Source organism: Narcine bancroftii, chromosome 2, assembly GCF_036971445.1.
Source record: "Narcine bancroftii isolate sNarBan1 chromosome 2, sNarBan1.hap1, whole genome shotgun sequence".
NCBI classification, from domain to species: domain Eukaryota; kingdom Metazoa; phylum Chordata; class Chondrichthyes; order Torpediniformes; family Narcinidae; genus Narcine; species Narcine bancroftii.
Genome location: NC_091470.1, coordinates 280,662,867 through 280,674,852, shown reverse-complemented (window position 1 = coordinate 280,674,852; position 11,986 = coordinate 280,662,867). Strand labels below are relative to the sequence as shown.

The 11,986-nt window shown below is 41.9% G+C and overlaps 1 protein-coding gene across 1 annotated transcript in view; it reads right to left on the bottom strand.

The window, feature by feature from the left end:
- The window catches only part of LOC138755334 (band 4.1-like protein 3), a 267,478-nt gene that overhangs the window by 186,990 nt on the left and 68,502 nt on the right, over positions 1-11,986 (bottom strand). The window lies entirely within an intron of this gene.

The window sequence follows — 11,986 nt, the reverse complement described above, 5'->3', positions numbered from 1 at the left end:
GTCTTCAAAAAAAAAACCTTCCATTCACAACTTCCTCATTCCTCCAGCATCCAGAATCTGTCACAAATAAAACTGGCATCAAAAATTTTGATCCCATGACACAGGCAATGCTCCACCATCTCTGGCATTTTCTCCTGACCTATCACCCACTCGTCTCCATATCCAACACAATTTCCATCACCTACAACATGATCCCACTACCAGACACATCTACCCCTCTCCACAAACTTAACTCCAGACTTTACTGATATTCAAACTCACCTGGTATCTTCTGGGCAAGTTGAACAGTGTTACATTAAAACTGTTTCATACAAAGTTTCTGAACACATTGTCCACTTATCCCTTCCCACCAGTCACCCCCTTGACACCTTCCCCTGTGGATGCAGGAAGTTCCATATTTGCACCTACACTTCCTCTCACACCACCATTCAGGGACCCAAACAGCCCTTCCAAGTGAAACAATACTTGACTTGTGAATCTGCGAGAGTCGTGAAACACAAAAGTCTGCAGATACTGTGATTGTATTAAAAACACAGAAATGCTGGAGGGACTCAGCCAGTCTTTTCAGCTCCCAAAAATAAACAGATATATTGACAATTTTTCAGGCCTGAGCTCTTCATCAAGGAAGAAGAAGAATGAGCCAGAAGCAGGAAATCTCAGAAAGTCTCAGAATACAGACAATGTTGGCTGGCGAGGAATCCAGACCAACAAAAGATGTTAATTGGATGTGATAAGGGATGAGGTAATAAGTTATCATGTTTATGTGAAAACAGACAGGGAAAAGTGAAAGAGTCAGAGAAGGTGGGTTAAATGAAAGCCAGAGAAGTTGATATTAATGCCATCTTTTTGGAGGGTGCCCAGTCTGCAAGAGTCATCTGGTGCTCCTTCTGTACATCAGAGAGACTGGGTGTAGACAGGGAGATCACTTCACTGAGCACCTTCAATCTGTCTGCATCAATGACAGGGATCTCCTAGTGACCAACTATTTCAATTCTGCACCCCACTCTCATGCTGACATGCCTCATGTACTGTCAAACCAAGGCCACCTGCAAAACCTAATATTCCCTCTGGGCACTCTCCAACCAGATGAATTTAACATCGACTTTTCTGGTTTCTGCTAACCCACCCCATTATCCCTGTCTTCTTTCCTCCCGCTCTTCACTCCCTTCCCTCTCCATTCACAGAGCCACCCACCCCTCCACCTCCTATTTGCTGTTGTGCCCTCCCTCCCCTATTCACCCATTATCTATTGCTTGTGCTCCTCCCTCTGCCCCTCCCCTCCACCATTTTGATTGGGTGCCTTCCTACATTTTGCTCCTACCTTGATGAAGGGCTGAAGCCCAAAACATTGATTATGTATCTTTTACTATATAAAGTACACTGTCTGACCTACTGAGTTTCTCCACTTCAATCATGGTTTCTGCAGACGTAAGCATTTTACTCTTATCTCTGGCACTTTGCCTGAAATATTACTACTAAGACCCAAGGACCAAATTTGGATTGCCTTCCTTCTGGACTCTTCCACTAGCTGTGGATTACTCACGGTGATTCAAACCCAAAACATCAAAAAACATATATCTACATTTTCCTTGCAAAAAAAAAGGTGAACTCATCTTAAAGTAGTTGTTTTCATTACTTACATTCACAAAAAACTGGTATTCTAAAGTGAACATGCAACAAATACAAGAAAAAATGAATGTCTTTCTCTAAGGCTCATAGGCATCCCATATGAAGTTTTTCTTTGGACTAATAACAAATAAATTTAATTTAATTCTTTACTGTCACATGAACCGAAATACAGAGAAAAACATTGTTTTACATGCAGTCCAGACAAGTCAATCTATTCAGATTTCAACAGGTAGCGCAATAATAAAAACAAAAGTACAGGATATGGAGTTACACAAAACAAATACTATATAGTACAATACTAAAGAAAAAAACGAGAGGTATCATCATTAATCAATGGAAGGTCCATTTTAGAGACAGTATGAGAGAAACTGTCTTTGAATCTGGGGGCGCACGTTTTCAAACTCGTGTGTTTTTTGCCCAATAGGAAGGGGAGAAGAGCCCGTGACTAAGGAGGAATATGTCCTTTAATATATTGGCTGCTTTCCTGAAGCAGTGGGAGATCAAGATAGTTGATAAAGGGGAGATTTGTTTGCGTGATAGCTGAGAGCACTTGGACAGCAAGGATGCCATACATCAGGATGCTCTTTATTGACTACAGTTCGGTATTTTACATCATCATCCCCTCAAAACTGATCAGCAAACTCCAAGACATGGGACTCAACAGTATTTGGATCCTTGATATCCTCACCAACATACCACAATCAGTGAGGATTGGAAATAACATCTCCTCCACAATTGCCATCAGCGCCAGAGCACTACAGGGCTGCATACTCAGCCCGCCTTACACCCATGATCATATGGTTTGGTACAACAGCAACACCATCTTCAAATTCACTGACAATACCACAGTAGTGGGTTGTATAAAAAGAGGCCATGAGTCAGCACACAGGAGGGAGATTGAAAACTTGGCTGAATGGTGCAACAACTATAACCTCACACTCAATGTCACCAAAACCAAAGAGCTGATTGTTAAGGGAAAACAAGATGTGTATAATCCAGTGATCATTGGGTGATCAAAGGTGGAGAGGGTGAGCAAATTTAAGTTCTTGGGAGTCACTATCTCAGAGGATCTTTCCTGGAGCCAACACACTCATGGCATTGTAAAGAAGGCACTTTAGCACCTCTCCTTCCTCAAGAGTTTGCGGAGCTTTGGAATGACATCAGAAACCCTAGCAAATTTCTACAGATGTGTGGGAGAAAATGTGCTGACTGGCTGCATCACAGTCTGGTAATGGAGATATCAATACTCCTGAGTGCAAAGCCCTGCAAAAGGCAGTGGACACAGCCCAGGACATCACAGGTAAAACCCCTTCCCACCATTGAGAAGATCTACATCGAACCCTGCCATCAGAGAGCAGCAGCAATTATCAGGGATCCACGCCACATAGCACACACTCTGTTCTCACTGCTACAATCAGGAAAGAGGTATAGGTACCTCAAGAATCGCACCACCAGGTTCAGGAACAGCTGTTACCCCTCCATCATCAGACTCCTCATTTCAATCAGGGATTCATTTAAGGACACTTACTTTTGTACTTTGTTTTTTTTTCCCCCTCTCTTCTCTGTATTTCAGTCAGTTATTTATATTTGTTTATGTGTACATTGTGTAGCTTTTTTTTGCACTAGAAATAAGTGGTAATTCTGCCTCACCCACAGGAAAAAGAATCTCAGGGTTGTATGTGATGTCATGTATGTACTCTGACAATAAATCTGAAATATGAAACTGAATCTTAGCTGTGTTCACAACTCTGCAGTTTCTTGCAGTCTTGAGCAGAGAAATTTCCATATTAAGCTGTGATGTATCCAGACAGAATACTTTCCATGGTGCTTCTATAAAAGTTCTTAAGGGACACTGAGGACATGCTGAATTTCCTGAAGATTCTGAGGAAATAAAGTTGTTGGTGGATTTTCTTAGAATAAGTTGTTGTTGATACTTAGTCCTAAAAACTTAAAACTTTCTACCCTCTCTACTTCAGCACCTCTGATACAGACAAGGCCATGTGCTCCATCCTGCTGTCTGAAGTCAATCAGTAGTTCTTTGTTGTGCTGACATTGAGGTAGAAGTTGTTGTATTCTCACCATGCCATTCAATTCTCTATCTCCTTTCTCTACTTAATGCTTTCATTGTTTAAGATCTTGAATACAATGGTTGCATCATCTGAATATTTATCCAACACTGCAAGGAGTTCGTACATTCTCCCTGTGTCTGCGTGGGTTTCCTATCGGTGCTCCGGTTTCCTCCCACCCTTCAAAACACACGGGGTTGTAGGTTAATTGGGCACCATGAGCTTGTGGGCCCGTGTGCTGTATGCTTAACATTAAAGATTTGAAATGGCACAGTATCGCAGGCAGAAGTGCATCAGGAGAAAAAGTGAGATGTTGAGAACGCAGCCTCATGAGGCTCTGGTGTTCAGGTTCTAAATCAGAGCAATGAAAATTTCTCTTTAAAAATCTAAGTTCAGTTTCATCATGGGATGAGACAATGGATAGTTCTCCCTTTCTCCATTTCTCGTTCATCAGTACAAATTAGAATGCTCCTTCATTTTTTCTTCCTTGTGGCCAATTGGAAGATTAAACAGACTTTTGATTTACAAGCATTCAGTACACATTTATGAATAGTTCCATAGTGATCAAAAAATAGAAATTATATTCCTGAAAAACATTTTGATAAAAAAGGCACAACATGTAGTAAGTAATGCTATAAATACATACTGCACTTCAAAGCAGAGTGCTTTTGCATAACAGAGCCATATTGTAGTTTGTCGTCTTTATACACAATGCTGCTGTTTAGATTACACCAGTTTCTAACAAACTCTGAACAGAATGCATGAATAGTTCATTTTATTTCATAGAACTATATAACGATTACAGCACGGAAACAGGCCATCATGGCTCTTCTTGTCCATGCCAAAACACTTACACTCTCCTAGTTCCACTGACCTGCATTCTGCCCATAACCCTCCATACGTTTTACATCCATATAGCTATCCAAATTTTTCTTAAAAGATAATATTGTACCTGCCTCCACCGGAAGCTTATTCCACACAGACACCTGTCTCTCTCTCAGTAAAGAAGACCCCCCTTGTGTTGCACCTAAACTTTTGCCCCCTAACTCTCAACTCATGTCTTCTAGTTTGAATCTCCCCTATCCTCAATGGAAAAACTCTATCCATATCTACTCTATCTATCCCCCTCAAAATTTTAAATACCTCCATCAAATCCCCCCTCAGCCTTCAACTTTCCAAGGAATAAAGACATAACTTATTTAACCTTTCTCTATAACTGAAACCCAGGATTCTGGTGAATCTTCTCTGTTAGCTCTCTATTTTGTTCACTTCCTTCCTATAATTTGGTGACTAGAACTGAACACAATATTCTTAATTTTGCCTCACCAATGCCTTGTAGAGTTTTAACATTACCTCCCAACTCTTATACTCTATGCTCTGATTTATAAAAGCCCACATTTCAAAGGCCTTCCTGACTAACCTATCCACCTGAGATTCCACTTTTAGGGAACTGTGTACCATTCTTCAATGCCCTACCATTCACCATGTATGTTCTATTTTGATTAGTCCTACCAAAATGTAGCACCTCACACTTGTCAGCATTAAACTCCATTTGCCAACTTTCAGCCCACTCTTCTAACTTGCCCAAATCTCTCTGCAAGATTTGTAAACCTTCCTCACTATCCAGAACACCACCTATCTTATTATCATCTGCATACTTATTAATCCAATGTACCACCCTCTCATCTAGATCATTAAAGTATATAACAAACAATTAAGATGGCAGAGAACCACTTTTTATTAGGACAGGAAAAGTCATGATGCATCTATCAGCCAAAACACCACAGCAATAATTTAAAAAGACTCAGAAAAAAAGACCAATGACAAATTACAGTCCTGAAATAGTGGTGATATAGAAATGAAAAAATTTTGGACATTTTGAATACAATTAATTCAGCAATCTCAGAATCTAATGAAAAACATGTCATTTTAATTTTATAGGAACACTAATTAATTGGGCCCTTTACTTTTCTATTACATGCTGATCTAAAAATCTAATGCATCTCATCTTTTCCTTTTTGGCCACTGTCTGACAAATTCTCCTTGGGGAGGAGTTGCTGGGAATAAGCTATTGCTCAGCCTGGTGGTTCTGGCTCCAATACTCCTGTATCTCTTTCCTGATGGAAATAGCTGAAAGATGCTGAGTGCAGGTGATAGGGGTCCTCAATGATTTTGCATGACCTCTTCAGATAATGATCCTGATAGATCACAACAATGGAGGTAGGGATGTGCCAGTGATCCTCTCTGCCACTCTTCTGGTCCTGTGGATTGACCTCTGATCCAATTCTCTGCAGCAACCATACCACACTATGATGCTACCAGCCAGGACGCTCGTAATAAAGCTCCTATAGAAAGGTGACATAATAGTGGCAGTAGCCTTGTTCACCTCAGACCTCAAAAAGTTCAGTCATTGTAGCATCTTCCTGACAAGTGAGGAGATGTTGTGTGTCCAGGATAGGTCACTTGTTAAGTGGACTCCAAGGAACTTGGAAGTCTCTATATGACTGAGGTATTAATGTGGTCTTTCCGGTCCTCCTGAAGTCCATAATCACCTCCAACATCTTGTCCATGTTGAGACTCTGGTTGTTATTTGAGATTTCTTCTCTGAATTGAAACTCTTTGTTGTTGTTGATGAGGCCAACTACTGATATGCCATCTGCAAACTTGATGACCCTAATGGAGGTTAATCTAGTGTTGCAGTCATAGGTCAGTAATGTGAACAGGAGGGGCAGAGCACACATTCCTTAGATGCTCCAGTGCTCAGCAGGACAGTGCTCGACCTTCTGCTGCCAACCTGGACAGACCAGTCTTTCGTGAGGAAGCCCAGATTCCAGTTACGGTGCACAGTCCAGTGAGACCAGCTTCTCCACCAGTCTCTGGGGAATGATCATATTGAAAGTCAAGCTGAAGTTGATGAACAGCAGCCTTGTGTATGAGGCATTGTTCTCCAAGTCGGTCAGGATGGAGTGGAGGGATAAGGCTATAGCATCATCAATGGAACAGTTTTGTCTATATGTGATTAAAATGGGTCCAGTGTCTCAGATGCTTGAAGCATTTCATAATGGGCCAGGTCAGTATGGGACGGTAGGCATTGAGGCTATTACTGTCGCTTTCTTTGGTACTGGGAGAAAGGTGGCTGATGTTAAACCCACAGGTTGAAGATATCTATAAGCACCTCTGTCAGTTGGTCTGCTCAGTCCTTCTGTACCTGACCAGGTATGTTGTCTGGTCCCACTGCCCTCTGTGTGTTCACCTTGGCTAGGGTTCTCCTCACCCCAGATGTGGCTATGCATGGGAACCTTTGATCTGGGGATACAAAGCTTTCTTCACCGTCAGCCTATTCTTCTCATCAAACCATGCATAGATTATCAGTCTTTCCAGAAGGGAGGCATCGTTGTCTTTAACTTGTAAGGTTGACCTGTTATAGTCTTGATTTCTTGCCACATGAACCTCTTAGAGCCGGTTTTGCACAGCTGTCTGTGGGTGTTCTGTGTGTCACAATGCATGGCAGAGTTCAATCCTGGCTGATCTTCGTGCTATCTTGCTACCTTTCCTGAAGGCAGCATCACCAGCTCTGAGAAGTGGCCGGACCTCTGCATCCAATCATGCTTTCTGGTTAGTACTGGTTCTGAAGTATCAGATCTTGGTGACATCCGCAATGCATTTGCTGATGTAGCCAGTCACTGCTTGTATACTCCTTAATGTTAATATGACAGTGGTAGGTGGCTGCCTCCCTGAAACAGCTCCAATCCATGGTTTCAAAGCAGTCCTGTAGTGCTGTTGTGCCCCTGCCCCACCACCATTGCACAGATTGATTATAATATTTTGTTTATATTTCTCTCTTGAATATGCATCTTTCCTTGAGTACAATGTTTTGTACCTCCAATATGTAGAAATTTTGCTTCACCCCCAGGTAAAATAATCTCGGGTTTTATGTGATGTGATGTCATGTATGGACTCTTACAGTAAATACAAACTTTCATTTTGAAGTCTGGTGCCCATCAAGAAATGCTTCAGATGCCACTACTCTAGAGATGATGCAATTTATGTGCAATGTAATTATCCAAACTTTTATGAAAAAAATATAATGGGTTGGAACTGGGCACACCCTTATACAGTGATTTGGACAATAAATCTGTCTATGACAAAGATCTTGAACTTTCTGGCTCAGTTTTCCATCACCTCAAGCTTCAAAAACAATTTCTTTCCAACGCGCCTATTTGACTCGAACCTCACTTTGTTGCACTAATCATGGACTGCTCCACAGCACAAAAGGAATGTCTGTACGATGATCTCTGTGATTATTTATTATCTCTCTTGTGCATTTATTATAGTTTTAATTCAATTAAGTTTACTTTTATCTGTTTTTTACATGTTTGGCCCCAGCAAGTAAGAATTTTGGTGCTTATGTACAATGTACTGACAATAAATGCCTTAATCACAGTGAACAAAAGAAAAAGCACACTATAAGAATCAATTCCACAACTAGCCAATCAGAAATAAAAAAGAGCAGAAAATGCTGTAAATTCTCAGCTGGTCAGGCCATATGTGTGGAAAGAGAACCAGAGCTGTCATTTCACGTCAGAATGGTCACTTTTGTTTGAACATTCAGTGGGAAAATAGATGACTCGACAACCATACTCACCTTCAAAGATGGCGGAACCCACTAGCATGCGAGTCCATAGCATGAAGCATTTTCATCCACAAGAATCAAGAGCATCAAGTGGCCAAGTCTTCAGTAAAATGTCAAGACTGAGGACTCCAGAAAATTACCAGTTGCAACAATGTTACTTTATAATTATTTCATGGTCTCACCACTAAAAAAAACTTAAAACAGAAACACAGGGATCTAGTAACAATATCAAAAATAGCCAATGTATTTTCAACCCACAATAAAACCAAACAAGTTTGAGCCAGCCAATTAGTGCCCTGTCATTCCAATCCCAATCAGTGATAGAAGGCATCTTTAATGTGTTTCTGAGCTGCATTTACCCACAAAATAACCAGTATGGATTCCGCCAAAGCCAATTTTCCCCCAGATTTTGCTCTTTGCAGTCCTGTTCAATTAGGGACATAAGTTGAATTCCAGAGAAAAAGGTGGAACAACTGCCTTCAATATCAAGGCAATATCAATCAGGATTAAATCAAGGAGGTATTGAGTGTAAATTCTGCAGAGGCTGGTCATCGAATAAACTCTGTTGTTTTTGTTGCACAATCTTGAGTGTCAGGCGATTGTTGCAAAAGTTCCTCGTTCAGCTCCTTGGTCCAGCTTCTCCTGCCACTTCAATACTGAGGCTTGCACGAGTATAAAATTAAACCTGTCCTAACCATAATCAATCCAAACTCAAACCCAGCTCAAGCACTTATTCTGCTTTTGATAGCCGATGTGACCCAAACTCAATATCTCCATTACAGGTAGGCTGTGATGAGATACACATAATAATGTCATTGCCCTGTGTAGAGCTCATCGAAAGAATCAAAGACTTGTTGATCCAAACCAAGGCTTTTATTAGCAAAAGACAGGAGCTCTTCACAGGTGGCTGACCAGACCGGAATGATCCGACCTGGCTAGGGACACAACCCTTTAAGGCCCAGACAGTGGGCGTGGCTAAGCTCTCAGCCAATCGCTGTAAGCACAGTCTAGATATTGTAACTATATACACTATATACATTGGTGATAGATCTGTACTATCACACCCTGCAAGGCTGATAGCAATGTACTTGCTTCAGTGAAAGCAAATACAATCAGCATCTCGCTGCATACATTGCAACAGTATGAGAAATGTGCATTAATTGGAATTACACTTGATAAAGTCAGCAAGAGTGAAGGGTTTTCAACTTCAATGAACAATAAAGTAATATATGACATTAGAAAACTTTAAGCCAGCAAATGGGAAAGTCAAGGTTGTTTGGCCCTTGGCCATAAATGCAATGTGTTGTCTGCCCAAAACCTCCAAATGCCAATCATTAGGCAACATTTTACTTCAAAACCCTGCACTTTCCTTCATCCAGTGCAATCAATTGGTGATGCACTCCATTCAATCCTCAAAGCGATTCAAAAAGCAGCAAGAGAAGAAATTCTGGCCACACTCAGCCAATCAGAGTGCACTCCAACAATTGGCAATTTTAAAGCACGCACAAAGCACAGAGGCAAAGGGAAGACAGCAGCAGCACCTCACAGAAACATTGATGCCTTTACTTCTGTCTTTAACAGAGGGAAATATTTAGTAATATAGCAGGGACTGCAAATTTATTTGGAAGCCAACACATTTGTCTTCATATGACAATCATCTTCCCTCTATGAAATAATAAGATTTGGAAATATTTGCTGATAAGTATTCTTCTAGTAGTGGTTAAGACCCTAATTTATTTCATAAATCCATCAGCTTCTCTCTAACTCTTTGCATCTTGTAAACTCCTTAAAGTTTTCAATCCCATTTCCAATGATTTAACATGATCACACACCACAGAAACAGACTTTGAAGTCCACCAAGTTTCTACTACCATCACACACTCATTCGCACTAATTTCATTTTATTCTCCACACTTTTCTGTCAATTTTCTCCTGTTTCTATTACTCACCTTGACACCGGGAGCAACTACAGTATCCAATTAATCTACCAACCTAACCACGTCTTCAGGAAGTGCAGTCTTCAAATTCACTATTGATGCACTATTGGAAGTATTTTGTCAAGTGCATTACTGTGTGGTACAGGAACTGCTGCACCCTCGACCACGAGAAATTTCAGGGAATTATGAATACAGCTCAGATCATCACACAACTCCACCACCCCCACCCTCCACAAACTCCCCTCCATCAACTCCATTTATACCCTATTGCTTTAAAAGAGTGGCCACATATTAAAGGACTCATCAGCGACCACACTCTGTTCAGCCTCCTCTTGTTAGGAAGAAGACTCAGGAGTACGAGATCACTCATCACCAGATTCAAGGACTGTTTCTTTCCCATGGCTATCAGACTCCTGAACGAATAAAGTCATGCTGCCTTTGGTCCACAGTGACTGATCTCTCTCTGATACTCTGCTCTTTTTACTATGTTTTTAACTGCTGCACTATGTATGGGTTGACTAGTTGGACTGCTCACAAAATTAGCTTTCTCACTGTTCCTCACTACATGTTATAATACATTTGAACTTGAAGCCTAGGTAGTCATAGGGAGAACATGCAAGCTCCACATGCACACCACCTGAGGTCAGGATTGAACCTGGGTTGCTGGAGCTGTGAGAGAGCAGCTCTACCAGCTACACCCTTCTGCCTCCCATGTGGTTCCATGTCCAATTCCAACAAATCTTCTGTGAAATGCTTTACTTCTTCACAGGCAATACACACTATAGTGAACTTGGATTCACTAGAGGTGTCCTGTACTGACGACTGGTCCTGCCTCCCGGCTCCTGTATATAACCCTGGTTTCCCGCCTAAACATTGAACCCCTCTGAAGCCTGTTCATGAACCCTACCCATGTTGTAAGCTAATAAAAGCGTTAGTTCTCCCTAAAAGTGTGAGCTTTTATCTATGCTACAATTTTATTTGCTTACAAACAAGGATTGAGGCGTTACTCAAGCCCAGTATGCTATTAATAGACCCTCCAGTTCCCCAATGTGGCTGAGGAGTTTGCATTTTGGCTGGACTGCTTCCAGGCCTACCTGAACGCGACCAGGGATGCCTTCCACACAGATAAGGTCCGGAGGTCAGTGCTCATCTCAAGGGTAGGTTCAAAGGGGTACGCATTTGTCCGAGACTGCTCGAGGTACAAGGCTGCCATCAAGCCACCGAAGGCCCGCTATGTGAAGGCCCCGAATGAGGTCTTAGTGAGGCACCAGCTCGCCCTATACCGCCAACGGCCGTGAGGGTTGATTGATGACTACCGGCTAGATCTGTGGACACTTACTAAGAAGTGCAGGTATGAGGCCACTTCGGGCCACATCCAGGAAGATGAACAAATCCGGGACACCCTAGTTGCAGGGGTCCGCTCAAGGTACATGAGGCAGTGACTGCTCGAGTCAGGAAGGGGTGTCAATTTTAAGGGACTCTCCCTTCCACAAACGGGAACATCTAATTTCTCTCTGTTATCGATGAATACTCCCGCTTCCTGTTTGCCATTCTGTGCTCAGACACGTCCACCTCGTCAGTTATGAAGGCCCTAGACTCTATTTTCACCCTGTTCGGGTATCCCAGCTATATTCATAGTGACCGGGGCTCAGTCTTCATATGCGTCAGTACCTGCTGATGAGAGGCATCACATCCAGCAGGACTACCAATTACAACCCCTG